This window comes from Triturus cristatus, chromosome 8, assembly GCF_964204655.1.
Source record: "Triturus cristatus chromosome 8, aTriCri1.1, whole genome shotgun sequence".
NCBI lineage: Eukaryota > Metazoa > Chordata > Amphibia > Caudata > Salamandridae > Triturus > Triturus cristatus.
Window position 1 is genome coordinate 898000281 of NC_140591.1, and position 20960 is coordinate 898021240.

A 20960-nucleotide genomic window follows, 5' to 3' on the forward strand; every position below is an offset into this window, starting at 1 on the left:
TTAATCATTAGGCCAGAGTACGAGTCTAAGACCTTAGCTATTAGGCCAGAGTAAGAGTTAAGACCTTAACCAGTAGGCCAGAGTACGAGTCTAAGAGCTTAGCTATTAGGCCAGAGTAAGTGTTAAGACCTTAGCTATTAGGCCAGAGTAAGAATTAAGACCTTAACCATTAGGCCAGAGTACGAGTCTAAGACCTTAGCTATTAGGCCAGAGTAAGAGTTAAGACCTTAACCATTAGGCCAGAGTACGAGTCTAGGACCTTAGCTATTAGGCCAGAGTACGAGTCTAAGACCTTAGCTATTAGGCCAGAGTAAGAGTTAAGACCTTAGCTATTAGGCCAGAGTAAGAGTTAAGACCTTAACCATTAGGCCAGAGTACGAGTCTAAGACCTTAGCTATTAGGCCAGAGTAAGTGTTAAGACCTTAGCTATTAGGCCAGAGTACGAGTCTAAGACCTTAGCTATTAGGCCAGTCTAAGAGTTAAGACCTTAGCTATTAGGCCAGAGTAAAAGTTAAGACCTTAACCATTAGGCCAGAGTACGAGTCTAAGACCTTAGCTATTAGGCCAGAGTAGGAGTTAAGACCTTAACCATTAGGCCAGAGTACGAGTCTAAGACATTAGCTATTAGGCCAGAGTACGAGTCTAAGACCTTAGCTTTTAGGCCAGAGTAAGAGTTAAGACCTTAACCAGTAGGCCAGAGTAAGAGTTAAGACCTTAACCAGTAGGCCAGAGTACAAGGCTAAGACCTTAGCTATTAGGCCAGAGTAAGAGTTAAAACCTTAGCTATTAAGCCAGAGTAAAAGTTAAGACCTTAACCATTAGGCCACAGTACGAGTCTAAGACCTTAGCTATTAGGCCAGTGTAAGAGTTAAGACCTTAACCATTAGGCCAGAGTACGAGTCTAAGACCTTAGCTATTAGGCCAGAGTACGAGTCTAAGGCCTTAGCTATTAGAGCAGAGTAAGCGTTAAGACCTTAACCATTAGGCCAGAGTACGAGTTAAGACCTTAACCAGTAGGCCAGAGTACGAAGCTAAAACCTTAGCTATTAGGCCAGAGTAAGAGTTAAGACCTTAGCTATTAGGCCAGAGTAAAAGTTAAGACGTTAACCATTAGGCCAGAGTACGAGTCTAAGACCTTAGCTATTAGGCCAGAGTAAGAGTTAAGACCTTAACCATTAGGCCAGAGTACGAGTCTAGGACCTTAGCTATTAGGCCAGAATACGAGTCTAAGACCTGAGCTATTAGGCCAGAGTAAGAGTTAAGACCTTAACCATTAGGCCAGAGTACGAGTCTAAGACCTTAGCGATTAGGCCAGAGTAAGAGTTAAGACCTTAGCTATTAGGCCAGAGTAAGAGTTAAGACCTTAACCAGTAGGCCAGAGTAAGAGGTAAGACCTTAACCATTAGGCCAAAGTACGAGTCTAAGACCTTAGCTATTAGGCCAGAGTACGAGTTAAGACCCTAGCTATTAGGCCAGAGTAAGAGTTAAGACCTTAACCATTAGGCCAGAGTACGAGTCTAAGACCTTAGCTATTATGCCAGAGTAAGGGTAAAGACCTTAACCAGTTGGCCAGAGTAAGAGTTAATACCTTAACCATTAGGTCAGAGTACGAGTCTAAGACCTTAGCTATTAGGCCAGAGTAAGAGTTAAGACCTTAGCTATTAGGCCAGAGTAAGAGTTAAGACAGTAACCAGTAGGCCAGAGTACGAGTCTAAGACCTTAGCTATTAGGCCAGAGTAAGAGTTAAGACCTTAACCAGTAGGCCAGAGTAAGAGTTAAGACCTTAACCTGTAGGCCAGAGTACAAGTCTAAGACCTTAGCTATTAGGCCAGAGTACGAGTCTAAGACCTTAGCTATTAGGCCAGAGTAAGAGTTAAGACCTTAACCAGTAGGCCAGAGTAAGAGTTAAGACCTTAGCTATTAGGCCAGAGTAAGAGTTAGGACCTTAGCTATTAGGCCAGAGTAAAAGTTAAGACCTTAACCAGTAGGCCAGAGTAAGACTTAAGACCTCAACTATTAGTCCAGAGTAAGAGTTAAGACCTTAACCAGTAGGCCAGAGTAAGAGTTAAGACCTTAAACATTAGGCCAGAGTACGAGTCTAAGACCTTAGCTATTAGGCCAGAGTAAGAGTTAAGACCTTAACCAGTAGGCCAGAGTAAGAGTTAAGACCTTTACCAGTAGGCCAGAGTACGAGTCTAAGACCTTAGCTATTAGGCCAGAGTAAGAGGTAAGACCTTAACCAGTAGGCCAGAGTAAGAGTTAAGACCTTTAACAGTAGGCCAGAGTACGAGTCTAAGACCTTAGCTATTAGGCCAGAGTAAGATTTAAGACCTTAACCATTAGGCTAGAGTACGAGTCTAAGACCTTAGCTATTAGGCCAGAGTAAGAGTTAATACCTTAACCAGTAGGCCAGAGTAAGAATTAAGACCTTAACCATTAGGCCAGAGTACGAGTCTAAAACCTTAGCTATTAGGCCAGAGTACGAGTTAAGACCTTAGCTATTAGGCCAGAGTAAGAGTTAAGACCTTAGCTATTAGGCCAGAGTACGAGTTAAGACCTTAGCTATTAGGTCAGAGTAAGAGTTAAGACCTTAACCATTAGGCCAGAGTACAAGTCTAAGACCTTAGCTATTACGCCAGAGTAAGAGTTAAGACCTTAACCATTAGGCCAGAGTACGAGTCTAAGACCTTAGCTATTAGAGCAGAGTAAGCATTAAGACCTTAACCATTAGGCCAGAGTACGAGTCTAAGACCTTAGCTATTAGGCCAGAGTAAGAGTTAAGAACTTACCCAGTAGGCCAGAGTAAGAGTTAAGACCTTTACCAGTAGGCCAGAGTACGAGTCTAAGACCTTAGCTATTAGGCCAGAGTAAGAGTTAAGACCTTAACCAGTAGGCCAGAGTAAGAGTTAAGACCTTTACCAGTAGGCCAGAGTACGAGTCTAAGACCTTAGCTATTAGGCCAGAGTAAGATTTAAGACCTTAACCATTAGGCCAGAGTACGAGTCTAAGACCTTAGCTATTAGGCCAGAGTAAGATTTAATACCTTAACCAGTAGGCCAGAGTAAGAATTAAGACCTTAACCATTAGGCCAGAGTAAGAGTTAAGACCTTAGCTATTAGGCCAGAATACGAGTCTAAGACCTTAGCTATTAGGCCAGAGTAAGAGTTAAGACCTTAGCCATTTTGCCAGAATACGAGTCTAAGACCTTAGCTATTAGGCCAGAGTAAGAGTTAAGACCTTAACCATTAGGCCAGAGTACGAGTCTAAGACCTTAGCTATTAGTCCAGAGTAAGAGTTAAGACCTTAACTATTAGGCCAGAGTATGAGTCTAAGACCTTAGCTATTAGGCCAGAGTAAAAGTTAAGACCTTAACCAGTAGGCCAGAGTAAGAGTTAAGACCTCAGCTATTAGGCCAGAGTAAGAGTTAAGACCTTAACCAGTAGGCCAGAGTAAGAGTTAAGACCTTAACCATTAGGCCAGAGTACGAGTCTAAGACCTTAGCTATTAGGCCAGAGTAAGAGTTAAAGACCTTAACCAGTAGGCCAGAGTAAGAGTTAAAACCTTACCCATTAGGCCAGAGTACGAGTCTAAGACCTTAGCTATTAGGCCAGAGTAAGAGTTAAGACCTTAACCAGTAGGCCAGAGTAAGAGTTAAGACCTTAGCTATTAGGCCAGTGTAAGAGTTAAGACCTTAGCTATTAGGCCCGAGTAAGAGTTAAGACCTTAGCTATTAGGCCAGAGTACGAGTCTAAGACCTTAGCTATTATCCCAGAGTAAGAGTTAAGACCTTAACCAGTAGGCCAGAGTACGAGTCTAAAACCTTAGCTATTAGGCCAGAGTAAGAGTTAAGACCTTAACCAGTAGGCCAGAGTAAGAGTTAAGACCTTAGCTATTAGGCCAGAGTACGAATCTAAGACCTTAGCTATTAGGCCAGAGTAAGAGTTAAGACATTAGCTATTAGGCCCGAGTAAGAGTTAAGACCTTAGCTATTAGGCCAGAGTACGAGTCTAAGACCTTAGCTATTAGGTCAGAGTAAGAGTTAAGACCTTAACCAGTAGGCCAGAGTAAGAGTTAAGACCTTAGCTATTAGGCCAGAGTACGAGTCTAAGACCTTAGCTATTAGGCCAGAGTAAGAGTTAAGACATTAGCTATTAGGCCAGAGTACGAGTCTAAGACCTTAGCTATTAGGCCAGAGTACGAGTCTAAGACATTAGCTATTAGAGCAGAGTAAGCGTTAAGACCTTAACCATTAGGCCAGAGTACGAGTTAAGACCTTAACCAGTAGGCCAGAGTACGAGTCTAAGACCTTAGCTATTAGGCCAGAGTACGAGTCTAAGACCTTAGCTATTAGGCCAGAGTAAGAGTTAAGACCTTAAACATTAGGCCAGAGTACGAGTCTAGGACCTTAGCTATTAGGCCAGAGTACGAGTCTAAGACCTTAGCTATTAGGCCAGAGTAAGAGTTAATACCTTAGCTATTAGGCCAGAGTAAGAGTTAAGACCTTAACCATTAGGCCAGAGTACGAGTCTAAGACCTTAGCTATTAGGCCAGAGTAAGTGATAAGACCTTATCTATTAGGCCCGAGTAAGGGTTAAGACCGTAACCAGTAGGCCAGAGTAAGAGTTAAGACCTTAACCAGTAGGCCAGAGTAAGAGTTAAGACCTTAACCATTAGGCCAGAGTACGAGTCTAAGACCTCAGCTATTAGGCCAGCGTACGAGTCTAAGACCTTAACCAGTAGGCCAGAGTAAGAGTTAAGACCTTAACCATTAGGCCAAAGTACGAGTCTAAGATCTTAGCTATTAGGCCAGAGTAAGAGTTAAGACCTTAGCTATTAGGCCAGATTACGAGTCTAAGACATTTGCTATTAGGCCAGAGTAAGAGTTAAGACCTTAGCTATTAGGCTAGAGTAAGAGTTAAGACCTTAACCAGTAGGCCAGAGTAAGAGTTAAGACCTTAACCATTAGGCCAGAGTACGAGTCTAAGACCTTAGCTATTAGGCCAGAGTAAGAGTTAAGACATTAGCTATTAGGCCCGAGTAAGAGTTAAGACCTTAGCTATTAGGCCAGAGTACGAGTCTAAGACCTTAGCTATTAGGCCAGAGTAAGAGTTAAGACATTAGCTATTAGGCCCGAGTAAGAGTTAAGACCTTAGCTATTAAGCCAGAGTACGAGTCTAAGACCTTAGCTATTAGGCCAGAGTAAGAGTTAAGACCTTAACCATTAGGCCAGAGTACGAGTCTAAGACCTTAGCTATTAGGCCAGAGTACGAGTCTAAGACATTAGCTATTAGAGCAGAGTAAGCGTTAAGACCTTAACCATTAGGCCAGAGTACGAGTTAAGACCTTAACCAGTAGGCCAGAGAACGAAGCTAAGACCTTAGCTATTAGGCCAGAGTAAGAGTTAAGACCTTAGCTATTAGGCCAGAGTAAGAGTTAAGACCTTAACCATTAGGCCAGAGTACGAGTCTAGGACCTTAGCTATTAGGCCAGAGTACGAGTCTAAGACCTTAGCTATTAGGCCAGAGTAAGAGTTAAGACCTTAGCTATTAGGCCAGAGTAAGAGTTAAGACCTTAACCAGTAGGCCAGAGTAAGAGTTAAGACCTTAACCATTAGGCCAAAGTACGAGTCTAAGATCTTAGCTATTAGGCCAGAGTAAGAGTTAAGACCTTAGCTATTAGGCCAGATTACGAATCTAAGACATTTGCTATTAGGCCAGAGTAAGAGTTAAGACCTTAGCTATTAGGCTAGAGTAAGAGTTAAGACCTTAACCAGTAGGCCAGAGTAAGAGTTAAGACCTTAACCATTAGGCCAGAGTACGAGTCTAAGACCTTAGCTATTAGGCCAGAGTAAGAGTTAAGACATTAGCTATTAGGCCCGAGTAAGAGTTAAGACCTTAGCTATTAGGCCAGAGTACGAGTCTAAGACCTTAGCTATTAGGCCAGAGTAAGAGTTAAGACATTAGCTATTAGGCCCGAGTAAGAGTTAAGACCTTAGCTATTAGGCCAGAGTACGAGTCTAAGACCTTAGCTATTAGGCCAGAGTAAGAGTTAAGACCTTAACCATTAGGCCAGAGTACGAGTCTAAGACCTTAGCTATTAGGCCAGAGTACGAGTCTAAGACATTAGCTATTAGAGCAGAGTAAGCGTTAAGACCTTAACCATTAGGCCAGAGTACGAGTTAAGACCTTAACCAGTAGGCCAGAGTACGAAGCTAAGACCTTAGCTATTAGGCCAGAGTAAGAGTTAAGACCTTAGCTATTAGGCCAGAGTAAGAGTTAAGACCTTAACCATTAGGCCAGAGTACGAGTCTAGGACCTTAGCTATTAGGCCAGAGTACGAGTCTAAGACCTTAGCTATTAGGCCAGAGTAAGAGTTAAGACCTTAGCTATTAGGCCAGAGTAAGAGTTAAGACCTTAACCATTAGGCCAGAGTACGAGTCTAAGACCTTAGCTATTCGGCCAGAGTAAGTGATAAGACCTTAGCTATTAGGCCAGAGTAAAAGTTAAGACCTTAACCAGTAGGCCAGAGTAAGAGTTAAGACCTCAGCTATTAGGCCAGAGTAAGAGTTAAGACCTTAACCAGTAGGCCAGAGTAAGAGTTAAGACCTTAACCATTAGGCCAGAGTACGAGTCTAAGACCTTAGCTATTAGGCCAGAGTAAGAGTTAAAGACCTTAACCAGTAGGCCAGAGTAAGAGTTAAAACCTTACCCATTAGGCCAGAGTACGAGTCTAAGACCTTAGCTATTAGGCCAGAGTAAGAGTTAAGACCTTAACCAGTAGGCCAGAGTAAGAGTTAAGACCTTAGCTATTAGGCCAGTGTAAGAGTTAAGACCTTAGCTATTAGGCCCGAGTAAGAGTTAAGACCTTAGCTATTAGGCCAGAGTACGAGTCTAAGACCTTAGCTATTATCCCAGAGTAAGAGTTAAGACCTTAACCAGTAGGCCAGAGTACGAGTCTAAAACCTTAGCTATTAGGCCAGAGTAAGAGTTAAGACCTTAACCAGTAGGCCAGAGTAAGAGTTAAGACCTTAGCTATTAGGCCAGAGTACGAGTCTAAGACCTTAGCTATTAGGCCAGAGTAAGAGTTAAGACATTAGCTATTAGGCCCGAGTAAGAGTTAAGACCTTAGCTATTAGGCCAGAGTACGAGTCTAAGACCTTAGCTATTAGGTCAGAGTAAGAGTTAAGACCTTAACCAGTAGGCCAGAGTAAGAGTTAAGACCTTAGCTATTAGGCCAGAGTACGAGTCTAAGACCTTAGCTATTAGGCCAGAGTAAGAGTTAAGACATTAGCTATTAGGCCAGAGTACGAGTCTAAGACCTTAGCTATTAGGCCAGAGTACGAGTCTAAGACATTAGCTATTAGAGCAGAGTAAGCGTTAAGACCTTAACCATTAGGCCAGAGTACGAGTTAAGACCTTAACCAGTAGGCCAGAGTACGAGTCTAAGACCTTAGCTATTAGGCCAGAGTACGAGTCTAAGACCTTAGCTATTAGGCCAGAGTAAGAGTTAAGACCTTAAACATTAGGCCAGAGTACGAGTCTAGGACCTTAGCTATTAGGCCAGAGTACGAGTCTATGACCTTAGCTATTAGGCCAGAGTAAGAGTTAATACCTTAGCTATTAGGCCAGAGTAAGAGTTAAGACCTTAACCATTAGGCCAGAGTACGAGTCTAAGACCTTAGCTATTAGGCCAGAGTAAGTGATAAGACCTTAGCTATTAGGCCCGAGTAAGGGTTAAGACCGTAACCAGTAGGCCAGAGTAAGAGTTAAGACCTTAACCAGTAGGCCAGAGTAAGAGTTAAGACCTTAACCATTAGGCCAGAGTACGAGTCTAAGACCTTAGCTATTAGGCCAGCGTACGAGTCTAAGACCTTAACCAGTAGGCCAGAGTAAGAGTTAAGACCTTAACCATTAGGCCAAAGTACGAGTCTAAGATCTTAGCTATTAGGCCAGAGTAAGAGTTAAGACCTTAGCTATTAGGCCAGATTACGAGTCTAAGACATTTGCTATTAGGCCAGAGTAAGAGTTAAGACCTTAGCTATTAGGCTAGAGTAAGAGTTAAGACCTTAACCAGTAGGCCAGAGTAAGAGTTAAGACCTTAGCCATTAGGCCAGAGTACGAGTCTAAGACCTTAGCTATTAGGCCAGAGTAAGAGTTAAGACATTAGCTATTAGGCCCGAGTAAGAGTTAAGACCTTAGCTATTAGGCCAGAGTACGAGTCTAAGACCTTAGCTATTAGGCCAGAGTAAGAGTTAAGACATTAGCTATTAGGCCCGAGTAAGAGTTAAGACCTTAGCTATTAAGCCAGAGTACGAGTCTAAGACCTTAGCTATTAGGCCAGAGTAAGAGTTAAGACCTTAACCATTAGGCCAGAGTACGAGTCTAAGACCTTAGCTATTAGGCCAGAGTACGAGTCTAAGACATTAGCTATTAGAGCAGAGTAAGCGTTAAGACCTTAACCATTAGGCCAGAGTACGAGTTAAGACCTTAACCAGTAGGCCAGAGAACGAAGCTAAGACCTTAGCTATTAGGCCAGAGTAAGAGTTAAGACCTTAGCTATTAGGCCAGAGTAAGAGTTAAGACCTTAACCATTAGGCCAGAGTACGAGTCTAGGACCTTAGCTATTAGGCCAGAGTACGAGTCTAAGACCTTAGCTATTAGGCCAGAGTAAGAGTTAAGACCTTAGCTATTAGGCCAGAGTAAGAGTTAAGACCTTAACCAGTAGGCCAGAGTAAGAGTTAAGACCTTAACCATTAGGCCAAAGTACGAGTCTAAGATCTTAGCTATTAGGCCAGAGTAAGAGTTAAGACCTTAGCTATTAGGCCAGATTACGAGTCTAAGACATTTGCTATTAGGCCAGAGTAAGAGTTAAGACCTTAGCTATTAGGCTAGAGTAAGAGTTAAGACCTTAACCAGTAGGCCAGAGTAAGAGTTAAGACCTTAACCATTAGGCCAGAGTACGAGTCTAAGACCTTAGCTATTAGGCCAGAGTAAGAGTTAAGACATTAGCTATTAGGCCCGAGTAAGAGTTAAGACCTTAGCTATTAGGCCAGAGTACGAGTCTAAGACCTTAGCTATTAGGCCAGAGTAAGAGTTAAGACATTAGCTATTAGGCCCGAGTAAGAGTTAAGACCTTAGCTATTAGGCCAGAGTACGAGTCTAAGACCTTAGCTATTAGGCCAGAGTAAGAGTTAAGACCTTAACCATTAGGCCAGAGTACGAGTCTAAGACCTTAGCTATTAGGCCAGAGTACGAGTCTAAGACATTAGCTATTAGAGCAGAGTAAGCGTTAAGACCTTAACCATTAGGCCAGAGTACGAGTTAAGACCTTAACCAGTAGGCCAGAGTACGAAGCTAAGACCTTAGCTATTAGGCCAGAGTAAGAGTTAAGACCTTAGCTATTAGGCCAGAGTAAGAGTTAAGACCTTAACCATTAGGCCAGAGTACGAGTCTAGGACCTTAGCTATTAGGCCAGAGTACGAGTCTAAGACCTTAGCTATTAGGCCAGAGTAAGAGTTAAGACCTTAGCTATTAGGCCAGAGTAAGAGTTAAGACCTTAACCATTAGGCCAGAGTACGAGTCTAAGACCTTAGCTATTCGGCCAGAGTAAGTGATAAGACCTTAGCTATTAGGCCAGAGTAAGGGTTAAGACCGTAACCAGTAGGCCAGAGTAAGAGTTAAGACCTTAACCAGTAGGCCAGAGTAAGAGTTAAGACCTTAACCATTAGGCCAGAGTACGAGTCTAAGACCTTAGCTATTAGGCCAGAGTACGAGTCTAAGACCTTAACCAGTAGGCCAGAGTAAGAGTTAAGACCTTAACCATTAGGCCAAAGTACGAGTCTAAGATCTTAGCTATTAGGCCAGAGTAAGAGTTAAGACCTTAGCTATTAGGCCAGATTATGAGTCTAAGACATTTGCTATTAGGCCAGAGTAAGAGTTAAGACCTTAGCTATTAGGCTAGAGTAAGAGTTAAGACCTTAACCAGTAGGCCAGAGTAAGAGTTAAGACCTTAACCATTAGGCCAGAGTACGAGTCTAAGACCTTAGCTATTAGGCCAGAGTAAGAGTTAAAGACCTTAACCAGTAGGCCAGAGTAAGAGTTAAAACCTTACCCATTAGGCCAGAGTACGAGTCTAAGACCTTAGCTATTAGGCCAGAGTAAGAGTTAAGACCTTAACCAGTAGGCCAGAGTAAGAGTTAAGACCTTAGCTATTAGGCCAAAGTAAGCGTTAAGACCTTAGCTATTAGGCCAGAGTAAGAGTTAAGACCTTAACCAGTAGGCCAGAGTAAGAGTTAAGACCTTAACCATTAGGCCAGAGTATGAGTCTAAGACCTTAGCTATTAGCACAGAGTAAGAGTTAAGACCTTAACCAGTAGACCAGAGTAAGAGGTAAGACCTTAACCAGTAGGCCAGAGTACGAGTCTAAGACCTTAGCTATTAGGCCAGAGTAAGAGTTAAGACCTTAACCATTAGGCCAGAGTACGAGTCTAAGACCTTAGCTATTATGCCAGAGTAAGGGTCAAGACCTTAACCAGTAGGCCAGAGTAAGAGTTAAGACCTTAACCTGTAGGCCAGAGTAAGAGTTAAGACCTTAACTATTAGGCCAGAGTACGAGTCTAAGACCTTAGCTATTAGGCCAGAGTACGAGTCTAAGACCTTAGCTATTAGGCCAGAGTAAGAGTTAAGATCTTAACCAGTAGGCCAGAGTGAGAGTTAAGACCTTAGCTATTAGGCCAGAGTAAGAGTTAGGACCTTAACTATTAGGCCAGAGTAAGAGTTAAGACCTTAACCATTAGGCCAGAGTATGAGTCTAAGACCTTAGCTATTAGGCCAGAGTAAAAGTTAAGACCTTAACCAGTAGGCCAGAGTAAGAGTTAGGACCTTAGCTATTAGGCCAGAGTAAGAGTTAAGACCTTAACCATTAGGCCAGAGTATGAGTCTAAGACCTTAGCTATTAGGCCAGAGTAAAAGTTAAGACCTTAACCAGTAGGCCACAGTAAGAGTTAAGACCTTAACCATTAGGCCAGAGTACGAGTCTAAGACCTTAGCTATTAGGCCAGAGTAAGAGTTAAGACCTTAACCAGAAGGCACGAGTAAGAGTTAAGACCTTAACCTGCAGGCCAGAGTACGAGTCTAAGACCTTAGCTATTAGGCCAGAGTAAGAGTTAAGACCTTAGCTATTAGGCCAGAGTAAGAGTTAAGACCCTAGCTATTAGGCCAGAGTAAGAGTTAAGACCTTAACCATTAGGCCAGAGTACGAGTCTACGACCTTAGCTATTAGGCCAGAGTACGAGTCTAAGACCTTAGCTATTAGGCCAGAGTAAGAGTTAAGACCTTAACCATTATGCCAGAATACGAGTCTAAGACCTTAGCTATTAGGCCAGAGTAAGAGTTAAGACCTTAACCATTAGGCCAGAGTACGAGTCTACGACCTTAGCTATTAGTCCAGAGTAAGAGTTAAGACCTTAGCTATTAGGCCAGAGTAAGAGTTAAGACCTTAACCAGTAGGCCAGAGTAAGAGTTAGGACCTTAACCACTAGGACAGAGTAAGAGTTAAGACCTTAACCATTGGGCCAGAGTACGAGTCTAAGACCTTAGCTATTAGGCCAGAGTACGAGTCTAAGACCTTAACCAGTAGGCCAGAGTAAGAGTTAAGACCTTAGATATTAGGCCAGAGTAAGTGTTAGGACCTTAGCTATTAGGCCAGAGTAAGAGTTAAGACCTTAACCATTAGGCCAGAGTATGAGTCTAAGACCTTAGCTATTAGGCCAGAGTAAGAGTTAAGACCTTAGCTATTAGGCCAGAGTAAGAGTTAAGACCTTAACCAGTAGGCCAGAGTACGAGTCTAAGACCTTAGCTATTAGGCCAGAGTAAGAGTTAAGACCTTAGCTATTAGGCCAGAGTATGAGTCTAAGACCTTAGCTATTAGGCCAGAGTAAGAGTTAAGACCTTAACCAGTAGGCCAGAGTAAGAGTTAAGACCTTAGCTATAAGGCCAGAGTAAGAGTTAAGACCTTAACCATTAGGCCAAAGTACGAGTCTACGACCTTAGCTATTAGGCCAGAATACAAGTCTAAGACCTTAGCTATTTGGCCAGAGTAAGAGTTAAGACCTTAGCCATTATACCAGAATACGAGTCTAAGACCTTAGCTATTAGGCCAGAGTAAGAGTTAAGACCTTAACCATTAGGCCAGAGTACGAGTCTAAGACCTTAGCTATTAGTCCAGAGTAAGAGTTAAGACCTTAGCTATTAGGCCAGAGTAAGAGTTAAGACCTTAACCAGTAGGCCAGAGTAAGAGTTAGGACCTTAACCAGTAGGACAGAGTAAGAGTTAAGACCTTAACCATTGGGCCAGAGTACGAGTCTAAGACCTTAGCTATTAGGCCAGAGTACGAGTCTAAGACCTTAACCAGTAGGCCAGAGTAAGAGTTAAGACCTTAACCATTAGGCCAGAGTATCAGTCTAAGACCTTAGCTATTAGGCAGGAGTAAGAGTTAAGACCTTAGCTATTAGGCCAGAGTAAGAGTTAAGACCTTAACCAGTAGGCCAGAGTAAGATTCAAGACCTTAACCTGTAGGCCATAGTACGAGTCTAAGATCTTAGCTATTAGGCCAGAGTAAGAGTTAAGACCTTAGCTATTAGGCAATATTACTAGTCTAAGACCTTTGCTATTAGGCCAGAGTAAGAGTTAAGACCTTAGCTATTTGGCCTGACTAAGAGTTAAGACCTTAACCAGTAGGCCAGAGTAAGAGTTAAGACCTTAACCATTAGGCCAGAGTACAAGTCTAAGACCTTAGCTATTAGGCCAGAGTAAGAGTTAAGACCTTAATCATTAGGCCAGAGTACGAGTCTAAGACCTTAGCTATTAGAGCAGAGTAAGCGTTAAGACCTTAACCATTAGGCCAGAGTACGAGTCTAAGACCTTAGCTATTAGGCCAGAGTAAGAGTTAAGACCTTAACCAGTAGGCCAGAGTAAGAGTTAAGACCTTTACCAGTAGGCCAGAGTACGAGTCTAAGACCTTAGCTATTAGGCCAGAGTAAGAGTTAAGACCTTAACCAGTAGGCCAGAGTAAGAGTTAAGACCTTTAACAGTAGGCCAGAGTACGAGTCTAAGACCTTAGCTATTAGGCCAGAGTAAGATTTAAGACCTTAACCATTAGGCTAGAGTACGAGTCTAAGACCTTAGCTATTAGGCCAGAGTAAGAGTTAATACCTTAACCAGTAGGCCAGAGTAAGAATTAAGACCTTAACCATTAGGCCAGAGTATGAGTCTAAAACCTTAGCTATTAGGCCAGAGTACGAGTTAAGACCTTAGCTATTAGGCCAGAGTAAGAGTTAAGACCTTAACCAGTAGGCCAGAGTAAGAGTTAAGACCTTAGCTATTAGGCCAGAGTAAGAGTTAAGACCTTAACCAGTAGGCTAGAGTAAGAGTTAAGACCTTAACCATTAGGCCAGAGTACAAGTCTAAGACCTTAGCTATTAGGCCAGAGTAAGAGTTAAGACCTTAACCATTAGGCCAGAGTACGAGTCTAAGACCTTAGCTATTAGAGCAGAGTAAGCATTAAGACCTTAACCATTAGGCCAGAGTACGAGTCTAAGACCTTAGCTATTAGGCCAGAGTAAGAGTTAAGAACTTACCCAGTAGGCCAGAGTAAGAGTTAAGACCTTTACCAGTAGGCCAGAGTACGAGTCTAAGACCTTAGCTATTAGGCCAGAGTAAGAGTTAAGACCTTAACCAGTAGGCCAGAGTAAGAGTTAAGACCTTTACCAGTAGGCCAGAGTACGAGTCTAAGACCTTAGCTATTAGGCCAGAGTAAGATTTAAGACCTTAACCATTAGGCCAGAGTACGAGTCTAAGACCTTAGCTATTAGGCCAGAGTAAGATTTAATACCTTAACCAGTAGGCCAGAGTAAGAATTAAGACCTTAACCATTAGGCCAGAGTAAGAGTTAAGACCTTAGCTATTAGGCCAGAGTACGAGTCTAAGACCTTAGCTATTAGGCCAGAGTAAGAGTTAAGACCTTAACCAGTAGGCCAGAGTAAGAGTTAAGACCTTAGCTATTAGGCCAGAGTAAGAGTTAAGACCTTAACCAGTAGGCCAGAGTAAGAGTTAAGACCTTAACCAGTAGGCCAGATTACGAGTCTAAGACCTTAGCTATTAGGCCAGAGTAGGAGTTAAGACCTTAACCAATAGGCCAGAGTACAAGCCTAAGACCTTAGCTATTAGGCCAGAGTACGAGTCTAAGACCTTAGCTATTAGGCCAGAGTAAGAGTTAAGACCTTAACCAGTAGGCCAGAGTACGAGTCTAAGACCTTAGCTATTAGGCCAGAGTAAGAGTTAGGACCTTAGCTATTAGGCCAGAGTACGAGTCTAAGACCTTAGCTATTAGGCCAGAGTAAGAGTTAAGACCTTAACCAGTAGGCCAGAGTAAGAGTTAAGACCTTAGCTATTAGGCCAGAGTAAGAGTTAAGACCTTAACCATTAGGCCAAAGTACGAGTCTACGACCTTAGCTATTAGGCCAGAATACGAGTCTAAGACCTTAGCTATTAGGCCAGAGTAAGAGTTAAGACCTTAGCCATTATGCCAGAATACGAGTCTAAGCCTTTAGCTATTAGGCCAGAGTAAGAGTTAAGACCTTAACCATTAGGCCAGAGTACGAGTCTAAGACCTTAGCTATTAGTCCAGAGTAAGAGTTGAGACCTTAGCTATTAGGCCAGAGTAAGAGTTAAGACCTTAACCAGTAGGCCAGAGTAAGAGTTAGGACCTTAACCAGTAGGACAGAGTAAGAGTTAAGACCTTAACCATTGGGCCAGAGTACGAGTCTAAGACCTTAGCTATTAGGCCAGAGTACGAGTCTAAGACCTTAACCAGTAGGCCAGAGTAAGAGTTAAGACCTTAACCATTAGGCCAGAGTATCAGTCTAAGACCTTAGCTATTAGGCAGGAGTAAGAGTTAAGACCTTAGCTATTAGGCCAGAGTAAGAGTTAAGACCTTAGCTATTAGGCCATATTACGAGTCTAAGACCTTTGCTATTAGGCCAGAGTAAGAGTTAAGACCTTAGCTATTTGGCCTGACTAAGAGTTAAGACCTTAACCAGTAGGCCAGAGTAAGAGTTAAGACCTTAACCATTAGGCCAGAGTACAAGTCTAAGACCTTAGCTATTAGGCCAGAGTAAGAGTTAAGACCTTAATCATTAGGCCAGAGTACGAGTCTAAGACCTTAGCTATTAGAGCAGAGTAAGCGTTAAGACCTTAACCATTAGGCCAGAGTACGAGTCTAAGACCTTAGCTATTAGGCCAGAGTAAGAGTTAAGACCTTTACCAGTAGGCCAGAGTACGAGTCTAAGACCTTAGTTATTATGCCAGAGTAAGAGTTAAGACCTTAACCAGTAGGCCAGAGTAAGAGTTAAGACCTTTAACAGTAGGCCAGAGTACGAGTCTAAGACCTTAGCTATTAGGCCAGAGTAAGATTTAAGACCTTAACCATTAGGCTAGAGTACGAGTCTAAGACCTTAGCTATTAGGCCAGAGTAAGAGTTAATACCTTAACCAGTAGGCCAGAGTAAGAATTAAGACCTTAACCATTAGGCCAGAGTACAAGTCTAAAACCTTAGCTATTAGGCCAGAGTACGAGTTAAGACCTTAGCTATTAGGCCAGAGTAAGAGTTAAGACCTTAACCAGTAGGCCAGAGTAAGAGTTAAGACCTTAGCTATTAGGCCAGAGTAAGAGTTAAGACCTTAACCAGTAGGCTAGAGTAAGAGTTAAGACCTTAACCATTAGGCCAGAGTACAAGTCTAAGACCTTAGCTATTAGGCCAGAGTAAGAGTTAAGACCTTAACCATTAGGCCAGAGTACGAGTCTAAGACCTTAGCTATTAGAGCAGAGTAAGCGTTAAGACCTTAACCATTAGGCCAGAGTACGAGTCTAAGACCTTAGCTATTAGGCCAGAGTAAGAGTTAAGAACTTACCCAGTAGGCCAGAGTAAGAGTTAAGACCTTTACCAGTAGGCCAGAGTACGAGTCTAAGACGTTAGCTATTAGGCCAGAGTAAGAGTTAAGACCTTAACCAGTAGGCCAGAGTAAGAGTTAAGACCTTTACCAGTAGGCCAGAGTACGAGTCTAAGACCTTAGCTATTAGGCCAGAGTAAGATTTAATACCTTAACCAGTAGGCCAGAGTAAGAATTAAAACCTTAACCATTAGGCCAGAGTACGAGTCTAAAACCTTAGCTATTAGGCCAGAGTACGAGTTAAGACCTTAGCTATTAGGCCAGAGTAAGAGTTAAGACCTTAACCAGTAGGCCAGAGTAAGAGTTAAGACCTTAGCTATTAGGCCAGAGTAAGAGTTAAGACCTTAACCAGTAGGCCAGAGTAAGAGTTAAGACCTTAACCAGTAGGCCAGAGTACGAGTCTAAGACCTTAGCTATTAGGCCAGAGTAAGAGTTAAGACCTTAGCTATTAGGCCAGAGTACAAGTTTAAGACCTTAGCTATTAGGCCAGAGTAAGAGTTAAGACATTAACTAATAGGCCAGTGTAAGAGTTAAGACCTTAGCTATTAGGCCAGAGTAAGAGTTAAGACCTTAACCATTAGGCCAGAGTACAAGTCTAAGACCTTAACTATTAGGCCAGAGTACGAGTCTAAGACCTTAGCTATTAGGCCAGAGTAAGAGTTAAGACCTTAACCAGTCGGCCACAGTAAGAGTTAAGACCTTAACCATTAGGCCAGAGTACGAGTCTAAGACCTTAGCTATTAGGCCAGAGTACGAGTCTAAGACCTTAACCAGTAGGCCAGAGTAAGAGTTAAGACCTTAACCATTAGGACAGAGTATGAGTCTAAGACCTTAGCTATTAGGCAGGAGTAAGAGTTAAGACCTTAGCTGTTAGGCCAGAGTAAGAGTTAAGACCTTAACCAGTAGGCCAGAGTACGAGTCTAAGACCATAGCTATTAGGCCAGAGTAAGAGTTAAGACCTTAACCAGTAGGCCAGAGTAAGAGTTAAGACCTTAACCATTAGGCCAGAGTACGAGTCTAAGACCTTAGCTATTAGGCCAGAGTGAGAGTTAAGACCTTAGCTATTAGGCCAGAGTAAGAGTTAAGACCTTAACCAGTAGGCCAGAGTAAGAGTTAAGACCTTAGCTATTAGTCCAGAGTAAGAGTTAAGACCTTAACCATTAGGCCAGAGTACGAATCTAAGACCTTAGCTATTAGGCCAGAGTACGAGTCAAAGACCTTAGCTATTAGGCCAGAGTAAGAGTTAAGACCTTAACCAGTAGGCCAGAGTAAGAGTTAAGACCTTAACCAGTAGGCCAGAGTACGAGTCTAAGACCTTAGCTATTAGTCCAGAGTAAGAGTTAAGACCTTAGCTATTAGTCCAGTGTAAAAGTTAAGACCTTAACCATTAGGCCAGAGCACGAGTCTAAGACCTTAGCTATTAGGCCAGAGTAGGAGTTAAGACCTTAAACAATAGGCCAGAGTACGAGCCTAAGACCTTAGCTATTAGGCCAAAGTACAAGTTAAGACCTTAACCAGTAGGCCAGAGTACGAGTCTAAGACCTTACCTATTAAGCCAGAGTAAGAGTTAAGACCTTAGCTATTAGGCCAGAGTAAGGGTTAAGACCTTAGCTATTAGGCCAGAGTAAGAGTTAAGACCTTAACCAGTAGGCCAGAGTAAGAGTTAAGACCTTAACCATTAGGCCAGAGTACAAATCTAAGACCTTAGCTATTAGGCCAGAGCAAGAGTTAAGACCTTAACCAGTAGGCCAGAGTAAGAGTTAAGACCTTAACCATTAGGCCAGAGTACGAGTCTAGGACCTTAGCTATTAGGCCAGAGTAAGAGTTAAGACCTTAGCTATTAGGACAGAGTAAGAGTTGAGACCTTAGCTATTAGGCCAGAGTAAGAGGTAAGACCTTAACCAGTAGGCTAGAGTACGAGTCTAAGACCTTAGCTATTAGGCCAGAGTAAGAGTTAAGACCTTAGCTATTAGGCCAGAGTAACAGTTAAGACCTTAACCAGTAGGCCAGAGTAAGAGGTAAGACCTTAACCATTAGGCCAGAGTACGAGTCTAAGACCTTAGCTATTAGGCCACAGTACGAGTTAAGACCCTAGCTATTAGGCCAGAGTAAGAGTTAAGACCTTAACCATTAGGCCAGAGTACGAGTCTAAGACCTTAGCTATTATGCCAGAGTAAGGGTAAAGACCTTAACCAGTAGGCCAGAGTAAGAGTTAAGACCTTAACCTGTAGGCCAGAGTACGAGTCTAAGACCTTAGCTATTAGAGCAGAGTAAGCATTAAGACCTTAACCATTAGGCCAGAGTACGAGTCTAAGACCTTAGCTATTAGGCCAGAGTAAGAGTTAAGAACTTACCCAGTAGGCCAGAGTAAGAGTTAAGACCTTTACCAGTAGGCCAGAGTACGAGTCTAAGACGTTAGCTATTAGGCCAGAGTAAGAGTTAAGACCTTAACCAGTAGGCCAGAGTAAGAGTTAAGACCTTTACCAGTAGGCCAGAGTACGAGTCTAAGACCTTAGCTATTAGGCCAGAGTAAGATTTAATACCTTAACCAGTAGGCCAGAGTAAGAATTAAAACCTTAACCATTAGGCCAGAGTACGAGTCTAAAACCTTAGCTATTAGGCCAGAGTACGAGTTAAGACCTTAGCTATTAGGCCAGAGTAAGAGTTAAGACCTTAACCAGTAGGCCAGAGTAAGAGTTAAGACCTTAGCTATTAGGCCAGAGTAAGAGTTAAGACCTTAACCAGTAGGCCAGAGTAAGAGTTAAGACCTTAACCAGTAGGCCAGAGTACGAGTCTAAGACCTTAGCTATTAGGCCAGAGTAAGAGTTAAGACCTTAGCTATTAGGCCAGAGTACAAGTTTAAGACCTTAGCTATTAGGCCAGAGTAAGAGTTAAGACATTAACTAATAGGCCAGTGTAAGAGTTAAGACCTTAGCTATTAGGCCAGAGTAAGAGTTAAGACCTTAACCATTAGGCCAGAGTACAAGTCTAAGACCTTAACTATTAGGCCAGAGTACGAGTCTAAGACCTTAGCTATTAGGCCAGAGTAAGAGTTAAGACCTTAACCAGTCGGCCACAGTAAGAGTTAAGACCTTAACCATTAGGCCAGAGTACGAGTCTAAGACCTTAGCTATTAGGCCAGAGTACGAGTCTAAGACCTTAACCAGTAGGCCAGAGTAAGAGTTAAGACCTTAACCATTAGGACAGAGTATGAGTCTAAGACCTTAGCTATTAGGCAGGAGTAAGAGTTAAGACCTTAGCTGTTAGGCCAGAGTAAGAGTTAAGACCTTAACCAGTAGGCCAGAGTACGAGTCTAAGACCATAGCTATTAGGCCAGAGTAAGAGTTAAGACCTTAACCAGTAGGCCAGAGTAAGAGTTAAGACCTTAACCATTAGGCCAGAGTACGAGTCTAAGACCTTAGCTATTAGGCCAGAGTGAGAGTTAAGACCTTAGCTATTAGGCCAGAGTAAGAGTTAAGACCTTAACCAGTAGGCCAGAGTAAGAGTTAAGACCTTAGCTATTAGTCCAGAGTAAGAGTTAAGACCTTAACCATTAGGCCAGAGTACGAATCTAAGACCTTAGCTATTAGGCCAGAGTACGAGTCAAAGACCTTAGCTATTAGGCCAGAGTAAGAGTTAAGACCTTAACCAGTAGGCCAGAGTAAGAGTTAAGACCTTAACCAGTAGGCCAGAGTACGAGTCTAAGACCTTAGCTATTAGTCCAGAGTAAGAGTTAAGACCTTAGCTATTAGTCCAGTGTAAAAGTTAAGACCTTAACCATTAGGCCAGAGCACGAGTCTAAGACCTTAGCTATTAGGCCAGAGTAGGAGTTAAGACCTTAAACAATAGGCCAGAGTACGAGCCTAAGACCTTAGCTATTAGGCCAAAGTACAAGTTAAGACCTTAACCAGTAGGCCAGAGTACGAGTCTAAGACCTTACCTATTAAGCCAGAGTAAGAGTTAAGACCTTAGCTATTAGGCCAGAGTAAGCGTTAAGACCTTAGCTATTAGGCCAGAGTAAGAGTTAAGACCTTAACCAGTAGGCCAGAGTAAGAGTTAAGACCTTAACCATTAGGCCAGAGTACAAATCTAAGACCTTAGCTATTAGGCCAGAGCAAGAGTTAAGACCTTAACCAGTAGGCCAGAGTAAGAGTTAAGACCTTAACCAGTAGGCCAGAGTAAGAGTTAAGACCTTAACCATTAGGCCAGAGTACGAGTCTAGGACCTTAGCTATTAGGCCAGAGTAAGAGTTAAGACCTTAGCTATTAGGACAGAGTAAGAGTTGAGACCTTAGCTATTAGGCCAGAGTAAGAGGTAAGACCTTAACCAGTAGGCTAGAGTACGAGTCTAAGACCTTAGCTATTAGGCCAGAGTAAGAGTTAAGACCTTAGCTATTAGGCCAGAGTAACAGTTAAGACCTTAACCAGTAGGCCAGAGTAAGAGGTAAGACCTTAACCATTAGGCCAGAGTACGAGTCTAAGACCTTAGCTATTAGGCCACAGTACGAGTTAAGACCCTAGCTATTAGGCCAGAGTAAGAGTTAAGACCTTAACCATTAGGCCAGAGTACGAGTCTAAGACCTTAGCTATTATGCCAGAGTAAGGGTAAAGACCTTAACCAGTAGGCCAGAGTAAGAGTTAAGACCTTAACCTGTAGGCCAGAGTACGAGTCTAAGACCTTAGCTATTAGAGCAGAGTAAGCATTAAGACCTTAACCATTAGGCCAGAGTACGAGTCTAAGACCTTAGCTATTAGGCCAGAGTAAGAGTTAAGAACTTACCCAGTAGGCCAGAGTAAGAGTTAAGACCTTTACCAGTAGGCCAGAGTACGAGTCTAAGACCTTAGCTATTAGGCCAGAGTAAGAGTTAAGACCTTAACCAGTAGGCCAGAGTAAGAGTTAAGACCTTTACCAGTAGGCCAGAGTACGAGTCTAAGACCTTAGCTATTAGGCCAGA